The sequence below is a fragment of the Crocuta crocuta genome, unplaced genomic scaffold, assembly GCF_008692635.1.
Source record: "Crocuta crocuta isolate KB4526 unplaced genomic scaffold, BGI_CrCroc_1.0 scaffold168, whole genome shotgun sequence".
Taxonomy (NCBI): Eukaryota; Metazoa; Chordata; class Mammalia; order Carnivora; family Hyaenidae; genus Crocuta; species Crocuta crocuta.
In genome coordinates, this window is record NW_027532591.1 from 5,009,339 (window position 1) to 5,022,952 (window position 13,614).

Genomic DNA, 13,614 nt, shown 5'->3' on the forward strand with positions numbered 1-13,614 from the left:
TACTCTGCACAGGTCTCCTGAGGAGAAAAAGAGGTTTGATGGGCAAGAAATGTTGGATCAGTTTCTCTTACTAACCCCAAAAAGATGCTTTTGACTTAGGATAAATGTCTGTCCAGAAGAGTTCAACAGGAAGACTTGGGGAGGAAGCCAGATGATTTCAAGATGAATTGCCAAGCAGTGTCTTTTTGTGTAAATACTTTCCAATTATTTGTCTGTAATTTGTGGAGATGCCCTTCCAGAGAATAGCATATTTCAACACAGACAGTAAAGAAACAGTTACTGGTAAATCTAGAGGGCTGGTTAATTAAACATTTTGTTAGCTCCATGTAAAGATCTTTTGTTTTTCTTTTTTCCTATCTCTAGTTCTCTCTTATACAAACATTTTCTTAGCTCTCCAGCATCTTAATGCCTGTTCAATGTCATATTCTCCTTTTCTAAGGACATTTTTTAAGTTTGAATGTTTTGGGTTATATAATGTCAGTGTTTTTTCTTTTCATAGACCTTGTAACCTTTGGTAAATCACTTCACCTGTCTATGCCTCCATTTAAAAATTACTAAAATGGAAAAGTTGTGTTAAATCTTCTCTGTGATCCCTTCTCTTAAAAACATATGGTAAGATTGTAGCAAGTTAAAGGTAAGTTGTTACATAGTAGATACATTCTGTTAGCCAATAGTACTGTAGGGTCAGGGCACTTGAGCTCTTAATCTCCATGAATATATTACCCAGCTTTTCACACCAAAAATCCTTCATTTCATTATGTTAATATTTGAATAGTACTATCATATTTTAAAGGCATTTTCATACACATCCCATTTATTCTTCATTACCATTTTGTAAAGTAGTCAAGATGGAAGTTTAGCATCAATTTTACAGGTAAGAAAACTGAGAAGTTAGTTTATTTTCCTGAGATCACACAGCTACTAAGTAGCAGAGTCAGATCTGACTGTTGGCCCAGTGTTCTTTCCATTATTAACCTGGCTTCTCTGTTTACCATATTATATTTCAAAACTCATGCTAGTAGTTAGGAGAAAAATAATTCTGAAGTATCTCTTTGAGTTAGCGATTCCTAGGATCTGCTCATATGCTGAGTGATTACTGACCTGAATTTTCGTTTTTTTCTTAGATTGTTTTATTACAGGAGTTAAAATGGAAGAGAAGGGGATTTATTTACCTTTCTAGGCCTTGATCTTTTTTAGATAGAACTCTAGCTCCTTGCCCTTTAGCATATAGCTGTTTGCCACACTGGCCAGGCCTTGAAGTGATACATACAAGAAACTTGTCTTACCTGTGTTTTCATTTGGCATCCAGGATTCTAGAAAAATAAGACCCTGTAGTCCATGCCAAATAGTTTTAGAAATCTGTACCCTCACAATATATCTGTGTGCTTGGTATTACCTTCCTTACTCTCTTTGTCATTTATAAAATGATTGTGTTTGGGGAAGGAGAAGATAAAAGGTTTAGATCATATCTAAGGTTATCTTAGATGTTTATTGCTAGAAGATCTGATGTGGTTGAATCAGTAGTAGAAAATACTAAAAAACCAAACAAAAAAAACCCCCAAAACCAATAAACAAAGAACAGATTTCCCATGGAGTACTACTAAAATGAGGAGTCAAAGATTCTCTAATATCTGAACTTTCTTATTATACCCATGAACTCAAATGACACTTGTCTGCCTTTCATTCCCATTCTTTAATTTCAGGCCTAGACTTAGGACTTAATATTTCTCTATGGACTTACAGTCTTTTTATGTCTGGGGCAAAAAATATTTTAAGTACATCTAACAATAAATTTGTGCCTGATTGTTCATTTGTTCATTCAATAAACATTTAGTGTCCACTGTGTAGTAGGCATTATTTTAGGGTCTGGGAATACAGCAGTGAATAAAATAGTGTTTGTTCTATTGAGTTTATATTCTATAATAATGGGTAATATTTTTTATTTTTATTTTTTAATTTACATCCAAGTCAGCATATAGTGCAACAATGATTTCAGGAGTAAATTCCTTAATGCCCCTTACCCATTTAGCCCATCCCCACTCCCACTATAATAATAGGTAATAATTACTGAGCAGTTAATATATTAGTCACTGTTTTAAGTGTCTTGCACTTAGACTTTATTTAATTCTGACAATAATCCTATGATGTAGTTACTGTTATTGTCTGCATTTTACAGATCATGAAACTGAGGCACAGGGAGATTAGGTACTTTACCTAAGATTATATTGTTTTGTAAGTGGTAGAACTGTCACCTTAAACTACACAGACTGACTCTCAAACCACCACTTTTCAGAACAGTATTACACAATCCTTCAGAGAGATGTCAATAACAATTTAATTTTTAATAAAATTGTTAAGTTTGTAATCTTTGTAGTCACCTGATTTTTGGCCCAGTCTTAAGAAAAAAAAATCATCTAGGGATACAAAAAAAAAAAAAAAAGGAGCACTATCAGAGCCATTTGTCTTCTCTTGGAAGATTTGTCAGGTTTAGGAACATTTCAGGTAGATGACATTTTTGAGCCTGATTCACATGGGTTAGAACTGAGACAACTACAAAAAGCCAGGATCCTAAAATGTCTACACCCTTAGTGAAAAGGTAGAATAAAAAATATCTGTTTGGGGAACCTGGGTGGCTCAGTCAGTAAGTGTCCGACTTTGGCTAAGGTCATGATCTCACAGTTCATGAGTTCAAGCCCTGCGTTGGCCTCTGTGCTCACAGCTCAGAGCCTGGAGCCTGCTTTGGATTCTGTGACTCTCTCTGTCTGGCCCTCCCCTACTCATGCTCTGTCTTTCTTTCTCTCAAAAATAAATAAACATTAAAAACATTTTTTTAAAAATATCTGCTTGATGGTGTAGGGAGACAAAGACGCTTATTTGTCTTGACATGCACTCTGGGTGGGAAAAGTCTCTTGAAAATTTAAAACCATGAACCTGATGTCCTATGTGTCTGAAACTTAAATTTATATTGCTTACGTGAGATCATGGCTAGTAGGAAGGGAATATTTACTAAGTAATATCTGTCAGGCATTGTACTATGGGCTTTGAACATACTTTCTCACTTCATCCTGACAATAGCATCATGAGATAAGTACTAATATTATCCCCATTCTACCAAGGGCAGAGCTGAGGTTCAGAAAAGCTAGATAATTTGCAGTTTAACACCACTAGAATTCAAATCTAGGTTAGTCTTCTTCCTACTAACCGCAATGCCTCTGGAAAAAGTACTTCATGTTTGTCCCTCAGCTTCCTTATCTGTAAAATGAAATTTGTAATATTTTCCCTTTCATGTCTTAAGATTATTGTATCAAATGAAATAAAGAATGTGAGGTTGCTTTATTTATGGTAAGACATTGTTACCAGCATCATCCATAAAATATTTTTTCTTATAATTAATCAAAAGAGAGACTTCAATATTCATTGATCCCAAAAGCCCACAAGTTCTGTCTTAAGGAATTAAGGCAATTTTAATACTTTTTATACCAGATGTTTCCTGAAGTAGTGTCATTAGGAGAAATAAAGTAAGTTTTGAGACAAGTTATCATCTAGTAATCTAATTCATTCAAGAAATAACTTATGAATTCATTTTATGGGGCTTCCAAGTATAAAAAAAAGATGCCTGATCTCTTTCATTTTTTTTGTCATACCAGCAGTAGTGGAAGCCCCAGTCCCCTCCATCAGTAGACTACAATATTGATATATAGACAATTTGCGGTGTCCCTCACCTTCCCACTTGGTAGAAATGGATGGGCCACTGCTCAGAATATTGAAATGCTGCTTTGCCATGACCCTGGCAATATAGTAACAAATGAAGCTTTTATATTTATAAAACAAACCAACCTACAAAATAGATCACTAAGTTGTGGGGAAGGGACTGAGAATGCCTTTCCTCTGAGTGTTGTAGAGATGGACTAAATATTTCAAGGAAAGAGAATATAAGAAAGCAAAAAAAAAAAATTTTTTTTTTAAGGGGGATTAAAAGAAAGCCATGAGAAGGCTTAGGAAGAGCTAATGAGTGTCAACCTGGGCTTCCTCAAAGACAGACCCTGTGACTTACAGAATCTCTAGAATAATGAGGTCTCTTTCTGGGTTAATTACAAGGAAAAATACACTTTATCGATGTCTGGTAACAATGTCTCAGAGTAAAAAAGTATATTCATATCATTTATTTCACTTGATTCAATAACCTCATGAAATAAAAGGAAAATGACATCTATAATCAGATGTCATTTTGTGGATAAGGAAGCTGAGGCACAAAAATGAAATGCCTTCTCCAGAGGTTAGTAGGAGGAATACTGGACCTAGAGTTTTAATGAGCAATAGATAAGGAGGGATCCTCTTTATTGTTGGGGTGGTATGGAGCTGGGTTCTGTAGAAATGGAAAGCCATCCAAAAAGATATATTGCTCTAAGTGCTTACTTGTCTTTTCTGGAGAGACAGAAGCAGAGAGACAGAGAGGATATCTCAGTAAGACATTTTCTTGCTATTAGAAATTAGTACCTGCCACAAAAAGTAGTCAAGTGGAAAAAGCTGTTTTGAGGAACTATTTTTTTGTCCTGTCTTCATTATCCCATACCCCTAGCTGCACCATGTTCTTATAGAAGCACTGTTTCAAAAGTAGGGAATCTGCTTTCAGATAGTTCACATTTTCACATACTCAAGTAGACACCAAGCATTTGCTCTGTGCCAGAGTAGGTGATACAAAAATGGGGAAGGCATGGATCTTAACTCCAGTTGTTTTCAATTAATGAGACAGAAAGCTCCTCCTGATAGATGATGAACTGTTTTAAAAATCCATTCCTAACTCCTAGGGCTGGGAAACGATGCAGTTTCCCAGACTTTTAACTTTTATATCTCCATACTAGAGAACTACTAGTGTGCAATTAAGAATTACTGCAATTTAGGGGCACCTGGGTGGCTCAGTTGGTGATGCGTCTGACTTTGGCTCAGGTCATGATCTCGTGGTCTGTGAGTTGGAGCCCCATGTCCAGCTCTGTGCTGACAGCCAGCTCAGAGCCTGGAGCCTGCTTCATATTCTGTGTCTCCCTCTCTTTCTGCCCCTCCCCAGCTTGTGCTCTGTCTCTCTCTCTTTCAAAAATCATAAATAAACATTTTTTTAAAACCCTACAATTTAGGAAATTACCAGATTATGAGTTAACTGAAGACTCTAGTCTTTTATGAACAAGTCTGACACTTAGAAATGTTGCAAAGCTCCTACTACATGTTTTCATATGTAGCTGGTTGGGTTTTCTGTAATATCTTGGAAGAGTGCTTTGTAATCAGTATATCAGCAGTCTTGAGTTGGTACTTTTTTATTGTTGCTAGTTTTGTATCTTAATTATGAATTGTCATTAATTTAACTTTATTGTTGGTATCATTTGTTGTGTTTTATTTGGTTAAGCTAGTGTGTGGTGATGTATGTTTGCATTAATAGTACTCTTGACATAAAAGTTTCCCAGTTTAGGGGTACCTGGGTGGTTCAGTCGGTTAAGCGTCTGACTCTTGATTTCAGCTTGGGTCATGATCTTGTGGTTCCTGGGATCAAGCCCAGCATTTGGCTCTGTGCTGACAGCATGGAGCCTGCTTGGGATTCTCTCTGTCAACCTCTCTCTGCCCGTCTCCTGCCTGTGCTCACTCTCTCTCTCTCTCAAAGAAATTTTTTTAATTTCCAATTTAGACTTTGACAATGTATTGTTAATCAAATAGGAAACATTTATTTTCTTGTTGTTAAGGCAGATATTTATAAAATTTCCTTATAATGATACTTGTTAATTTCCCACTGGAACTCAGGAACCAAGTAATCTATAAAGGGTTTTTTTTTCCCCCATCTAAGTGGACCACAGACAAAAAAAATTGAAAACTACTAACTTTCCTTGGAATCATAGTCTAGAAGGGAATACAGCTATCTAAGCAAAAGTTATATAGTAGGTGACTGTAACAGAACTGTATACAAAGTGTAGTGTAATTATATCTGTGTTTTGTTATGTGAGAGATATCATGGAGGAGTGGACATAATATACTGGTTTTTGTAGTTGGAATAGGAATTTGATAGATGGACAGGTGAGGAAGGGCATTCTAAGAAGAGGGAACAGCACATATAAAGAAAAGGAGGCATGGGTACCACTGGTATATTCTTTCTCTGAACCTCAGTTTCCTCAACAGAAATAATGTCTGTTCTCCTTATGTCACAGAGTCATGGTTCTTTTGAAAGGTTTTATAAATTGAAGTGCTAGACAGATGTATAATGATGAAGATTCTGATTATTTCCTTCCTTCCTTCCTCCAACATTTGAGAGCCTTCTGTGTCTCTCGTAGGTCTCTTCTGACCTCCTTTCATTCTAGTCATTCTATTCCTCTGTTTTGTTCCTTCAGGGCTCTGCTCTGTGATATCTAAAGGCAGGTGCATAAGAGAAGATATGTGTATACATCTAGCTTTAGTAGTAGGAAAAATTCTTTACATATATAACTGTTTAAGTTGTGACCTATGTTATCTAGTCTTAGCAGTATCATAATTCATGGACCATAATCCCCCACAGCCAAAAAGTCATTTCAAAATAAATGTAAGTCTTTAATTGAAAATTTTGGAACATTGTAAGGTAGAAGGTGTTCACAGATATGCTTCTCAAAATTCTCTTTTTATTTCCTGTCTGCTTTCCTTATTCATCATAGCTGCTCTGCTTTTCTTCTGAAAACCTACGACTCCCTTTCCAACAGTCTATCACTAGCAGATGGTAAAATTCTGGGGAATGTAAGACTACATTGGGAAAGGGTATAAGAGCAGTGCTGAGAAGTTACATTATGGCCAATTTAGGAATAATATGTGTGTGCATGCATGTGTAGATATACATGTTATCCAAAGTTAAAATAATGTTACTGAGTCCAATAAAATGTCTATTTTAGTTTGAATATGAAACTATATTATATTGAAAATATCATCTTTGATAAAATGACAGTTTCTTGGTTATCATTAATATTAAAAAAGCAGAAACAAATACAGCTTTTTTTAATTTCCACTAATTTTTTTGTCTTTTTCCCATTTTTAATAATTTGATTTATTCAGAAGACAATATGAAACATTTATGTAAGTCATGAAACATAGTAAACAAATATCTGAAAACCTAGCATCCCAACTTAAGAAATAGAGCATTTTTTCCCTGAGTGCACCATTCCTTTATGCCACTTCCCCTATCCTTGAGGTATTCTCTATGCCTTTTTATTTCATGTCTTTCCCGTGTTCTTCTCTATAGATATACTACAGCATGTTATTTAATTTGGAGGCAGCTTTCTAATCTTCAGAAATGCTTTTTAGGCAATTTCCTGTGACTGTATAGGTGTTTAGTTAAAATCCTACTGCATATATTTTTTATTTAATTTAGATTAATGCTTACTCTTACTGTTTTGCCATGTCATTAAAATTTATTCAGAAACATACATATTGCTGTGTAATATTCTATATTCTAGAGTCAATACACCATGATTTGCTTACCATTTCCCCCCTTTTTTAAAGATTTTATTTTTTAGTAATCTCAACATCCAATGTGGGGCTCGAACTCACAACCCCGAAATCAAGAGTCATGTGCCCTACTGACTGTGTCAGCCAGGCACCCCTCCCCCTACTTTAGACATTTGTATGTCAATTTTTTTTTTTTAAGAACAACTGTGATCAGTCCCTTTGTGTAAATACCTTTGTTAATATCTCTGATTATTTACTATTTTTTAGGTAAATTCTTGGATGAAGAGTATGGATGTTTTAAAGACTATTATTAAATCTTTCATATCCAGAAAAATTGTGCCTGTTTACACTCTGATCAGCAATATTGGAAAAGATCAATCTGGGCAAACTTTATTTGAATAATTCACTATGTCAGGATTATATCCTTTTCAGAAAGCACCACATAAACCAAAAAAAATTTTTTTAAGGAGCTGTGTTGTTCTTTCGTACTGGAATTGTTTTTCCTATTTGACATAGGATATTTTTTCAGCCATTGTTCAGGGACCATGTCATTCTTCCTGCTGTACTTGTGATAGTTAATTATAGGGCTTAGTTAACCTCTACTGATCGCTCCCTCTGAGAATTCATCTATTCTTACCATTCAGCTGTCTCCACTAGGGGATGCTATTTAAATCTGTATATTCAGCTCAGTTCTTTCACCAAAGCATTAGTTCCTTTTCTGTACTTGCCTAAGCAGACAGACTCTCCATGATTACAACAAATCCTCTGAAGAAATAATCCTTTGCCTAGTCTTGTCAGTTTTGTCAGTGAGATTATGGGAGTATTAATCACTATTTTGTTTTTTCTTTTTATTTCGACAATTTAAGACTTACAAAAAAATTGCAAAGATAATACAAAGAATTCTTATGTAACAGTCACCAAAATCGCCCAAAATGTTAGCATTTTATTCCACGTGTTTTATTGTGCTCCCCTTTTGCTACATAAACATACACACACATTTTTCCCCCCTGGTTAACTCATACTTTAAATCTTGGAGGGTTTTTTTTCTTTTTTTTTTTTCTTTTTGTCTCAGCTTCCCTTCTTCCTACTTCCCTTCTTCACCTTAGGGTGCTGTATAAGATAATAAAAAGGGTGTAGTATTTGGAACGAAATACCTTGATTCAAAACTCAATTCTACCCATTCTAACTGGATGAATTTGGTCATATTATTCTTTCTGAGCTCTGGTATCATCATTATATACAAAATGTCTGTTATACCAGCTCCAGAAGACTGTTGTGAGGACTAAATGAGATAATATGTGTCAAAAGTATGCTATATGAATGTTGGTCAGTCCTTCAAATAACATTTGTCTGTTTAGTAGTGTGCCAGGCATTGGAGTAGGTACTGGGGTTCAGAAATGCTAACTTCATGTCAATTCTTCCCTCAAAGTATTTTTTACTTTTGACTTTTTTTTTTTCATTTCCATTGCCTCTACCCTAACCCACAGCCTCATCACCTCAGGTCTGAGCTGTTGTAAGAAGCACTGGGTTCCCAAGCTGTTTTTTGGTATTTGTATCAGTGCCAAACTAATAATTGTTCTCAGAGATGGTATGGTATGGTGGAAGAAGTACAGACTTCACTATCAACAGATCTGGGTTTGTGTTTGGCCCTACTTCTTAGAAATATTGTGACACTGGACAATTCCCTTTACTAGTTCTAATTTGAATTCAACCTAAACCTCAGTTTCCTCATTTTTAATTTTTTTAAATGTTTTTATTTATTTCTGAGAGAGAGAGCGAGCGAGAGACAGTGTGAGCAGGGGAGGGTCCGAGAGAGAGAGGGAGACACAGAATCTGAAGCAGGCTCTAGGCTCTGAGCTAGCTGTCAGCACAGAGCTTTACGTGGGGCTCGAACCCACAAACCGTGAGATCATGACCTGAGCCGAAGTCAGGCGCCCAACTGACTGAACCACCCAGGTACCCCCATCAGTTTCCTCATTTTTTTAAAAAATATTTTTATTTATTTCTAGGAGAGAGAGACAGCGCGAGCAGGGGAGGGTCAGAGAGAGAGGGAGACACAGAATGTGAAACAGGCTCCAGGCTCTGAGCTATCAGCTTAGAGCCCGACATGGGGCTCGAACCCACGAACCACGAGATCATGACCTAAGCGAAAGTCCGACGCTTAACCGACTAAACCACCCAGGTGCCCCAGTTTCCTCATTTTTTAAAATGCATCTTGTGGGGCGCCTGGGTGGCTTAGTCGGTTAAGCGTCCGACTTTCGCTAATGCATCTTGTAATGGTGCGTGATTGATAGAAATCGAAAGAACTCCTGTATCTAAAAGAGCTCTGAGCCAGGACCTGAGACTTAGTGTTTCATGAAAAATAGCAGTTGTAATTTTTATTCCTGCTCTGCCATCTGCTGACTGTTTTATCTTTGACATGTACATTAATTTTTTTGAGTCTCAGTTTACCTACTTTGTTCAAAGCAAAGTTGTTTTGAGATTGCAAGCATATATAAAGTAGCTAGATTAGTGCCTAGTACCACAGAGCTGCCATTCAGTATATAATAGCTGTTGTTTAGATGCAATTTAATTTGTTAGGTGCTGAGAGGAAGACTCTGCTTTGGAAATTAACAAAGACATCACAGAACTAGTGATGTTTGACTGAATTTTGAAGGACATATGAGATTTTACCACATAGAAGTATTAATCTAAAAAAAAAAGGCTCAGAGGTGTCAAAGTGACTTACAGTACTTAAGGAACAGTGTTAAGTAGTAGGTTGTGTTAAGTATTAACACATAGTTTAGTGTACCTGGTAGGTAGCATATTTGGAGAGAGAAGGGAATAGTGGGAAATGAGGGTTGAAAGTAAGGTTGGAGCCAGTTAGTAAGACATTTTGAATACCTTGCTAAAGTGTTTATTCTTAAATTCCTTGTTTTTCCAACTTCTTTTTTTTTTTAAGTTATTTATTTATTTTGAGAGAGTGAGCAAGCAAGCACGAGTTGGGGAAGGGCAGAGAGAGAGAATCCCAAGCAGGCTCCACACTGTCAACGCAGAGCTTGCTGTGGGGATCTAAGTCACGAAACATGAAATCATGACCCGAGTCGAAATCAAGAGTCAGATGCTTAACTGACTGGGCCACCCCGGCACCCCTGTTTTTCCAACTTCTAACAACAGAGGAAACTAAATTTGCTATGGGATAGAAAAGGGAATTTCTAGAAACTGATGTTAAAAACATGAATTTCTTGATAATCTGTTTTGTCTTAAAATTCATGCAGTCATGCAGTGTTTGCCCTCTACATCATGTATTTGTTTCAATACAAAACTATTTGAAGTTACTTACTGGTTACATAATTCCCTCTCAGCCATCCTCCCATACTCTTGTCCCCTCAAATAATCTTTGGGTATGTTTAATGTTCTGCAGTGTGCCAAGTTTATCTTCTAACTTTAGTTCTCTGGCACACCTCTGCTGGGAACCCCTTTCATGAGTTCCCATCATGAGAACTGTGGTTAGAGGTAATATGGCACCTTTGAAACTCTTTTTTTAGGAGTAATAGTATAAGAGCTGTGCATTAAAGAGTTGGGTTGGGCTGGATTGAGTAGTATGCATTTCAGTTAATTAAAAAGAGCTTTCCTGAGGTGCCTAGTGGCACAGTTGATTAAGCAGTTAAACATCAGACTCTTGATGTGAGCTCAGGTCATAATCTCACGGTTTGTGAGATCAAGTCCCCACATTGTCGGGCTCAGAGCTGGGTTAGGAGCCAACTTAAGATTTTTCTCCCCCCTCCTCCACTCACACTTGCTCTCTCTCAACACACACACAGATAAGATTCTCTTTGTCTCTGAAAAAAAACAACAACAACTTTCCTATTTGTTCTTCCTAGAAGTTGTTTAGTCTTTGAACTGTGTGGATTACTTTAAGATCCAAATGAAGTCAGGGGCACCTGGGTGGCCAGTCAGGTAAGCATCTGACTCGGTTTCGGCTCAGATCATGAGTGAGTTTGAGCCCTAAGTCAGGCTCCATGAGGAGCCTGCTCGTGATTCTTTCTCTCCTCCCCCACTACCTCTCCCCCAAAATAAATGAATAAACTTAAAAAAAATAAAGTGGGAAACACCAATCTCTCAATACTTCTTTGTTAGCTTAAATTACTAGGATTTGGGGAATCACAGGAGTTTAGATCTTGGCTTAGATAACCTAAGTACAGTTCTAGTTCTTTCACTGGCTTGATACATAACCTCTCTGTTCTTAAATGGGGGTGATTATCCTTGTTGATATCACGGGCCTACTTTTGAGTATCAGGTGAGATACTGTATTCAACATTGGTATATAAAGTTGAAAAGGTAGTATATTGCCGTGGATAAAGTCGTAGGCTCTAGAGCCACATTTCCTGGGTTTTGTTTCTGGCTCTGCCCCTTACAAGCTATATGTTTCCAGATACACTGCCATTATCCTAAGTTCTCTGGTTCTTGCTTTATCTTATTTAATCCTCACAGCAGTGTCATGAGATAGGTATTATGATTATCCCTATTATAAGAGAAAACTGAGGAACAAAAGGTTGGGTAATGTGTATGATGTGACACAGTTAGCAAGTAAAAAGTTGGGATGTGCACTCTAGCTCCAAAGCCCAAGTTATTAGCTATTAGGCCAGATGCACTTCCCAACAGGAGAGCAGCTATCTCGAAAATTCTTTGGCTTACCAATTAACAAGATAGAGTTTCCTTGAAAAAGAAAAATTTATGGGATCCAAACATCCTTGTTGAGCATATTTTACCACTTGTTAAAGAACAATTATTTAATATTGTAAGTGTTTATATATTACTTCCTGAGTTTATTCTGCTAAATGTCTTGTAAAAAGTATGTACTCAGAAGGTTTTATATCTTCCCTCTGACATTTACACAACTTTCATTTATTTTCTCTTCTGCAAAATAAATAATTTTAAAGTTTACCAACTGAGGTAAAAGTGTACCTTGTTTCATCTGGGGGATGAATTTTAAACATTTAAGAAAATGGTACAATGAAGAATAGAAAAGGCAGGAAGAATTCATAATTACAACTCAGGAAATAGAATAGGCAAAGTTCTATGTGGCAACTGTTGAATTTGATGAATTATTTCCTTTGAAATTGTTCTAATGTGTCCTTACTACATCTAGCTGCAGAGGAACCTGAGATATGTGGTCTTTATCAGGTAAAAATAAAATGTTTTATTAATGTAGAAACAGAGAACAGATATTAGGGTTGGCAGCCAGTAGTCTGTGTTACACTGGGCCAGCAATTTAACTTTTATAAAGTCTGTTTCCTCATCTGTAAAATAATATATTTGTTACTCACCTTACTTAGTTATTACACAATCAAATGTGTGAATGTGAAGGCACTTTGTATACTGTAAAATAACACATAAATATTTTAATAACATTTTTTGACTATACGAATCCATGCTGTATAGAAAGTTTGATTTTTTTTTTCAGAGAAGAAAACTGATAACATCACCAAAATTAACTACCATTAACATTTTGATGTATTTATTTCTAGTCTTGTATTTATTTACAGTCTTATAAACTTTTTTTAAAAAGTAGGCTCCATGTCCAGTGTGGAGTTTGAACTCATGACCCTGAGATCAAGAGTTGCATGTTCTACCAACAGAGCCAGCCAGGTGCCCCTATAAACTATTTTTTTTGGCAGTTTTATTGAGATATAATTCACATTATCATGCAGTTTACCCATTTAAAGTATATCCCAATTCTGTGGTTTTTAATATATTTTTAGGGTTGTGCAACTATATAACACAATGAATTTTAGAACATATTCATGACCTCCCCCCTGCCCCCCCAAAAAAGTCCTTTTAGCCATTATCATTCACTTCCCATTTTCCTTCAACTCTTCTCCACCCAACCCTAGCATCCAGTTATCTACTTGCCATCTGTATAGATTTGCCTATTCTGGACATTTTATATAGATGGAATCATACAATATGTGTTCTTTTATGACTGACTTTTTTCACTTAGCATGCTGTTTTTTATTAATTTTATTTAAGTAAACTCTACACTCAATGTGGGGCTTGAACTCACAACCCTGAGATGAAGAGTCACATACTCCTCCAACTGAGTCAGCCAGACACCCCACCTGGCATACTATTTTCAAGGTCTGTCCATGTTGTGTAATATATCAGGATTCTTTTTTTTTTTTT